The sequence below is a fragment of the Cicer arietinum genome, chromosome 3, assembly GCF_000331145.2.
Source record: "Cicer arietinum cultivar CDC Frontier isolate Library 1 chromosome 3, Cicar.CDCFrontier_v2.0, whole genome shotgun sequence".
Lineage (NCBI taxonomy): Eukaryota > Viridiplantae > Streptophyta > Magnoliopsida > Fabales > Fabaceae > Cicer > Cicer arietinum.
Genome location: NC_021162.2, coordinates 24,620,130 through 24,628,823, shown reverse-complemented (window position 1 = coordinate 24,628,823; position 8,694 = coordinate 24,620,130). Strand labels below are relative to the sequence as shown.

General features: G+C 31.5%; 1 long non-coding RNA gene and 1 pseudogene across 2 annotated transcripts; both read left to right on the top strand.

Moving 5' to 3' along the window:
- Positions 1–485: 485 nt before the first annotated feature.
- LOC113784504 (small nucleolar RNA snoR114) lies at positions 486–562 on the top strand (annotated as a pseudogene).
- Positions 563–1,096: 534 nt separating this feature from the next.
- On the top strand, positions 1,097–4,152 carry LOC140919557 (uncharacterized). 2 transcript variants are annotated; one of them, XR_012162226.1, is made up of 4 exons: positions 1,097–1,244; positions 1,458–1,526; positions 3,685–3,756; positions 3,895–4,152. It is a non-coding gene; the product is annotated as an uncharacterized lncRNA (long non-coding RNA). The 2 variants fall into 2 exon arrangements; XR_012162225.1 differs by lacking the exons at positions 1,097–1,244; positions 1,458–1,526 and having other exon boundaries at positions 3,473–3,756.
- The last annotated feature ends 4,542 nt before the right edge of the window (positions 4,153–8,694 follow it).

Here is an 8,694-nt window from a genome sequence, read left to right as displayed (position 1 = left end):
TTATTTATAGAAAAATATATAAAATAATAAAATATAATATTTATTATTTATTTCACTTATTTAGTCAAATATATACAAAATTAGCATATCATAGAAATCACTCATATAACGAAAGTTAGTCACAAGATTTATACACATATATTCTAAAACAATTTTAACACCAAATTAATTATCTAAAATCCTATTTCATGAAGAATATATTTATTATTAAATTTGGGGTGTTACACACATTATGTATTTAAATAAATTCAATGAAGATGGTAAACATCATATCCTTATAAAGTAAAAATTTATAGAGATACTTGCAGGAAACAAATCTTGCAAAACACAAAAATATCAATAAACGTAATCGCTCAATATTCATTGGCATTTTAAATAAATAAAACTAGAGAAATCAAATAAAACAAACACTAGTGGTCTAGTGGTACATAACTGCATATTAATGTAGAGACCCGAGTTCAATTCCTAACTAGTGTACAATTACAAAGCAATGATGAATCACTTGTGATGGTGGGTCCATCACTACCCGAACTATGGGATGTAAATAAGCGTATTTGAGCTCCTTTTTGATTATTTACCGACAACACCCTTTTCGCTGAAAAGAAAATGAAAAATCATAAGAGTAAAGAAAAGGAAAATCTACAGTTTTTTTGTACTATTCGTAATTTTTTTTAATGCTTTTTATGTTGTATTAAATATACACTTCATTATCTATATCAGTACAAGAAAATCTTCGAATACCTACGGAATATTAGCCACGGATATTAGTTCGTAGGTAAATTATTTAATATCTACGGAAAAACCGTGAGTAAATTTGTTATTTAATAAATTAATATTTTTTAATTGAATTCTACGGTTAGTCCGTAGATAAAATTAAAAGAATTCGTGGATAAAATTAAAATAAAATGTAACTCAACTTGAGTTGCTAAAAAAATTTCGTATTTTTTTTACCATTGATTTTCCATAGGTAAATGAAGAATATAATATTAAATTGTCTACAGATTCTCCGTGGGTAAAGTAAAAGTAATATTTTGTTTATTATTATAAAAAAACTTATTAATTTTCCAATAAAAGTAAATGAGAATAAGTTAAGCTTGCTTCTCTCACCCTGTAACTCGTCGTTCTCACTCTCTCGCAAAACCCTTCCCTTCCCTCAGGGCACCAACCAGATTACCGCTGCCGGTCAGAGGTCTCCGCCCGCCTCTTAGAGCTATTTGGCCGCCACTTCAAAGTCTCATTCACAGGTTCTCTCATTCTCTTTGTAGTTCGCTCTCTCTCTCTCTCTCATTCTCTCTCTTGTTCATTCTCTCTTGTTCGCTCTCTGTTTCACTCTAGTCCGTTGTTGTTATCTCGTTTACTATCTCTAATTTGTTCTATTTTCATGATTACTTGTTGTGTAAATGAATGTTTATTAATTGATTTGCAAACCCTAACTGGATTTCATGACATATTTACAGCACCATGGATATACTCCAAAGTGATTACATTAGGGATTTCCTTTCTTGAGCAAGAGCGCAGGTATGGAGGTTTGTGGTTTTTAATACACAAACTCTTACATATTTTGAAGAATAAGTTATTGCTGAAACATTTAGACCTTATGTAATATGGTATAATTAAAATCCAGTTCTAGGAAAAGACAACTGGAAATTGAAGGGAAAACAAAATTAATTTCGAAACAAATTTCCTGCATTATTTCTCAGATGTTGCAATCACTTGATGCAGATCGACCTCCCAAGTCCAATACACCCTTTAAAATAAGGATGGACATGTTTTATCAAGTTTACAAATTACAATACCTTCCGTTCTTTCACAAATGACCGTACCCAACACTATAATGTCCTTATTTAGTTGTAATATGACTTAAAACTTGTGGCAGCAAAGTTTATCTCCTATACATTTGCTGCTTTAGAAATTTGATCTAAACTGGATGCTACGTTTTGTTCAATTCAGTTATAAAATTGATATATTTTAGTTGTTTTTTATTCATAAAATTGGGGTTGGGTCTAACAACCCATATAAATTCGACTTATAACGTGAGGTGAGAGATGCTTTCCACTTATGAACATATTACAAGCCATATCTCATCTGATGTAAGTGAGGTAATCAATCGCGCCGGAGCGGTGCGACGCGAAATACAAAAACGGCTGTTCTGGCAATGATCGCAGGTCATGGGCCGAGATGCTTTAGTTCTTTCTTTTCTTTCTATTCCTGTTTTTTTTAAAGTTTTTTGCCTCTGATTTCATATTAATCTTTTAGTTTTTGATTAAGACTTGGGAGTTTCTATTGATATTTATGAATATTTCAGAGTTTGAGTCATTGTTTAGCTTTGGATAAAATATATGTTTATATAGTATTACTCACATAATTTGTCCAAAAAAGTAGTGGCCATCTCGGTATCTGACTATCCCATTTTTCGGATATGGCTGCAACGCGAGGCTATCTAGGATTGACTACCTAGTTAATGTAGATACGGTATTATGATTGCAATTTAAGTGGACTTATGGTATTATGATTGCAACCACTACAAAAGATCAAAAAAAGCAACTTTTGTTTCTCAGGTACAGGGACGCAATTGAGTTACTTAAGTGGCTACAAAATGTTTACACTTTTGATTATGGTTTCTAATTCTGGTAATTGCTTTTTGATTCTGATTTCTGATTTGCTTCTTTAATATTCTAGTGAAATTGACATTATAGATTTCCTTTAACATTATGGCCTTCTTAGTTTCATTGCGGCTCATGTGATTATTTAAGTTTGTGTTCAAGGGAGACCTTTGAATTTTTAATTGGGAGCAAAAAACAGGTTTTACAATGAAGAAGGGATGCAATGTGGAGTGGAAGAGTTTGCATTATTATGCTGGGGAGGGATGGCAAGGTGTTCATTCAGAGAGTGACATATGGTTAACTATTTTTGGTCTTCTTATGTGGATGTAATATATTCTGATGTGCCTAATGTCTTCTATAATAGATTTCAGGTACGTTTTATTCGATGAGTAATTAACCTTCCATCATTTTTTAAGTTTCAACTTTTTGCTGCATTTGTATATTTCCTGTGTGATTTATTATAGTTCGTTGTGGAATAAAAACTTATGAGATTCGTAGAAAAATAAGATGGCATAATATTTTTTAACGTGCTTGAGTGATTTGCACTTGGCTGAAATTCTATTTATACTACACTAACTTATTTAATCAATATGTTAGTTTTATTGTTCTAGTTAGTTTTATTATTTTCATAGAGATTTTTGATAAAAATTAGTGTTGTTTTCTCCTTTTTCTTTGTGTACTTCTCTTTCACCCCCCTTCCCTAACTTATTTTGCATTACTAGTGTAGTCAAGCAAGTTTGCATTTTTTAATCAATATGGTCTTACTGTGGACACATTGGTATTTATTTTGGAGTTTGGGACCTGTGTAGCTTGTTCATTCTCTCTTGTTCGCTCTCGGTTTCACTCTAGTCGGTTTCACTCTATGTTTATATAGTATTACTCACGTAATTTGTCCAAAAAAGTAGTGGCCATCTCGGTATCTGACTATCCCATTTTTCGGATATGGCTGCAACGCGAGGCTATCTAGGATTGACTACCTAGTTAATGTAGATACGGTATTATGATTGCAATTTAAGTGGACTTATGGTATTATGATTGCAACCACTACAAAAGATCAAAAAAAGCAACTTCTGTTTCTCAGGTACAGGGACGCAATTGAGTTACTTAAGTGGCTGCAAAATGTTTACACTTTTGATTATGGTTTCTAATTCTGGTAATTGCTTTTTGATTCTGATTTCTGATTTGCTTCCTTTCTGATTTGCTTCTTTAATATTCTAGTGAAATTGACATTATAGATTTCCTTTAACATTATGGCCTTGTTAGTTTCATTGTGGCTCATGTGATTATTCAGGTTTGTGTTCAAGGGAGACCTTTGAATTTTTAATTGGGAGCAAAAAACAGGTTTTACAATGAAGAAGGGATGCAATGTGGAGTGGAAGAGTTTGCATTATTATGCTGGGGAGGGATGGCAAGGTGTTCATTCAGAGAGTGACATATGGTTAACTATTTTTGGTCTTCTTATGTGGATGTAATATATTCTGATGTGCCTAATGTCTTCTATAATAGATTTCAGGTACGTTTTATTCGATGAGTAATTAACCTTCCATCATTTTTTAAGTTTCAACTTTTTGCTGCATTTGTATATTTCCTGTGTGATTTATTATAGTTCGTTGTGGAATAAAAACTTATGAGATTCGTAGAAAAATAAGATGGCATAATATTTTTTAACGTGCTTGAGTGATTTGCACTTGGCTGAAATTCTATTTATACTACACTAACTTATTTAATCAATATGTTAGTTTTATTGTTCTAGTTAGTTTTATTATTTTCATAGAGATTTTTGATAAAAATTAGTGTTGTTTTCTCCTTTTTCTTTGTGTACTTCTCTTTCACCCCCCTTCCCTAACTTATTTTGCATTACTAGTGTAGTCAAGCAAGTTTGCATTTTTTAATCAATATGGTCTTACTGTGGACACATTGGTATTTATTTTGGAGTTTGGGACCTGTGTAGTTATTATATATATGAAGGCAGTATCATGCTTTATTCAGGAGTTAATGTCGTTTCCTTTTGATTAGCGTTTAATCTCACATTATTGAGGAGAGTACAGAGCTTCTTGCCTTCACGGAATTGTTATAATTTAAATTTTGTGTAGAGGTTACTAGAAACCAACCATCATCTTTCATAATAGAAAATGAGTTTTTAGTAGGAACATATTTTAATGATTAAGTAAATAATGGAGTATGCCTATTGCAATCGTCCATAGTGATTTTTTCAGGTTTATTGAATAGGGTTTGGTTTGCTGGAATTAGTGGCAATTATCTATGTTTCTGTAATTAATTAATGTTATTCAGGAGTATGCCTTTTGCAATCGTGCACAGTAATATGTTACCTGCGACTTTTTTGTAGGTAATTATCTACATTGTTACCCACGGAAAATCTATAGTAATGTTACCCACGGAAAATCTGTAGTAACGTTACCCACGGATACTCGGTGACTCACACTACCCATGGATATTCCATAAGTAAGTGTATCCCCACTGAATTTCCATCGGTAAATATTTTCCTACGAGCGAAATAGCTACGAACTCGGATCCGTTGGTAGTCTGTGACTAATTCGACGTTACCTATGGAGTTTCCGTGGGTAAAGATAAAATCTGCCGTAGATAACAACCATTTTTCTTGTAGTGTATGAGTGGCTAGTGAAATATTGTTGAGGACAAATTGTTCAAGATAGACCTAAGTTTTAATCCTAACTAGAAAAATCATTGGCCAGACATTACATACTTTATGGTCGAACTCAGATATATAAATGTTTGTTTCCCTCGTGCATGAAAGAGTTTAAAAAAAATATATTTTATCATAATTTCTTCTCTTAAATTCTCCTGACAACATCTTCCACTTATGTGTTGTCAAAAATGAGTTTTCTGAAATAATCAAATTGTAAGTTTAAGACGAAATTCCTCATTAAAGTAGAATTTTGGTAAACTAGTTGCAACAAAAATAGTTCAAGGGGATAGCAAATAAGTTAAAAAGGCACCACACATATTCAGACACATCGTCCGAGATACCATATACTACGTATACACATTGTGACACTCTAAACCCCCAAATGACATATATAATAATTTATACTAGATTTTTTTGAGTAAATTTCGCAGCAGATAAAGAAAATTTATTTACAAGGAAATAAAAAGTTTTGTAACTAATTTAGGATATCACGCTTCTCAAAGTACATTTTGAACAATTCAAAGTTTATTACTCAATTAAAACAATTTAATCTCACCGAACTTGATTTAACTATACATTTTTGTTTTAATTCCAAAAACTTACTAGTACTAGGGTTTTCATATAAAAAGTCATTTGTAATTACATAACTATAATATAAATTACAACTCTAAATTCCCGGTATCACCTATAAGAGAGAGGTTTCTCCCAAATTTGAACTTCAAAACTCATTAACTTGTAATAACTGCGATTTCGCAAACCCAGGGCCAAACCAGACATACACAAACAACGAAAGAGGTGAGTTTTGAAATCATGTTAATAGTATAATATAAGTAATCAGAACACACAAACAATCATAATACATTGTATCATAACACAAACATTCTTCAAGGAAAAACATCACATTACAAAGTTAAAACCACTCAATTAAAATCAATGCATTTCACTATAACGTCAAACCATCTTAGAGAAATTATTATCACACACGATACCTATTAATCACAAGAAAATACAATTCCATGCATGAACTTATATTCTACTTCACAATGTGGTACCATTCTAACTCTGAAGTACTTGGTCAGGAGGCTTGATACTATGCCACCCTCCCAATGGACGGACAATTCAAATTGGCCATGTCCTCATAGTCCCTCAACTCAACCCAAGACACATATACGCGACAGTTGAGGTAAACGTGTGTTGCATTGTAGCTCCTGATATTTGGAGTGCTACCTCCAAGTCACCTAGGAATTCCCCACCCGAATACCTCCAAGGTCTAACAGTCTTGCCTTAAGGCTCAACAGTAGACTGCCATGATTAGTCTCATTCAGTTGTACTTCCCCGGAATCACTAGGCTTGTCAAGACCTACCTATATGGTGACAAAATAGTCTCCACTTCACAAATTCTCAATATTTATTTTCTCCCTTCGTTAGCTTAGACTACTCCATTAATAGCATCATCTTTACAAATCATCACTATTTCATCAATTATGGGGTACTTCAATGTTCTCATCACAATTTTATAACATCATTAATCATACATAATCATAGTCATCATGTAAAGTCATCACAATTTTATAACATCACTAATCATACATAATCATAATCATCATATAAACTCATCACAATTTTATAACATCACTATCACCGATCAAAAATCATCATTATCATCATGCATACATATATCATACCATGCATTCATATTTTATTATCACATCAGATAAATTCGTCTAATCAAACATATGCATCAAAATCGTTTGAAATCAAATATCACAATAATATCAAATACCATGCATTTAACGAAATTAAATCAATAACCACCTTATAAATATATCTATTCCATATTTTTAATCTCACAATTCCCATATATTCACATTAATCAATTTATCACTCAAAGGGCTACTGCCGTACGTAGCAAGCCCCTTATGAATAATTGGGAAATACAGTTTTCCCGTTCATCTCACATTATATTATACTCATGAATTCAAACACTCTCTCACCCCTTACCTTTTTTAGACGCTTTCTCAAACACAGAAATCAATGGAAATTTTCAACAACAACTGTAGATCGACAACGTACATCGAGTGAATCCGAATAAATGACTAGTTCATAAAATCATTGAGATGTGACTGGAAAACTATGTGAAGCCTAAAAATAAGAGTTAAATAATTAATAATAATTTTAGGAACAAAATTGGAGTCAAAACAATGAGAAAAATTGCAGAAAAAGTCTCACTGATTTGTTAGAGTGTCGGAAGGGTCAAAAGTCATCTTCACCAAGAAATACAAATGAGTAGTGCTTCTTGAAGGTTTCGACGAGAGGAATCCAAAAGCGAAACCAGTTTTTTGAGACGGCCAATGTGGTGATCGGAATCGGCCAAAAACAGCTCGCCCAAGGAAAGAAATGCAACTGTTTCTGATTAAATTGAGCCACGATAGTTAAAATTGATGCCAAAAATCGAGTCATTGGTCCATTTTGTGTGGGATAGACGTTGAGATCATTTCAAAACGGCAAGGAATTGGTGGCAATGAATTTCAGAGAAAAAAGGTTTGAGAGATTTGGCTGTCAGATTTTCGCTTTTTAGTTTTTTAATTGCAGAAGGAGGGGTGCAGATTTCTGATGTACTGGTACAAGAGTAAAATTGTAAGGCCCAACACAGGTAGTCAAGTCTGATGCAGAAATAGGGGTGTAATGAGTAAATCGTAGGTGTAGAAAGGAAAAGTCCAATCAATAATAGTCCAAATTAATATGCAGAAGTAGAAAATAGGGGTGTAAACAGTCGTCTGGTCCAAAATTCATTTTCTAGTATTAATAAAAACCTTTAATAAATATATAATTTATTTTACTTTTTTAGAAACTTTTCTCTAAAATACTCATTTTAACATAATATTATTTATCCTTAACATCGATAAACTAGAACCCTGATATTCAAAATAATAACTATAATTATTAGTATAATATTTTTCAAAATAATCACATAAAAATACATGATCTTTATAAAATAGTCGAAATGATAAAATAAATAAATATAACATCAACAATTTATATTACTTACAAAATCAAAATAAATATGTATAAAATCCTCATTTGATAGCAACTATATAAAAATAAAGAAAATCAATATTAAAATTACTAATATATCAAGATAATTATTTGTAAAAGAAATAATTAAAATAACATATATTCATAAATAATTAAATTTAATTATTGCACACTTAACATCAGTCAAACATACGAGAAAATAACATTAACTATAAATGCACGTATATATATAGAGTCGCGTAAAAACTTATTCTTTAAAAAATTTACACTAAAAACTATTATTTATAGAAAAATATATAAAATAATAAAATATAATATTTATTATTTATATCCCTTATTTAGTCAAATATATACAAAATTAGCATATCATAGAAATCACTCATATAA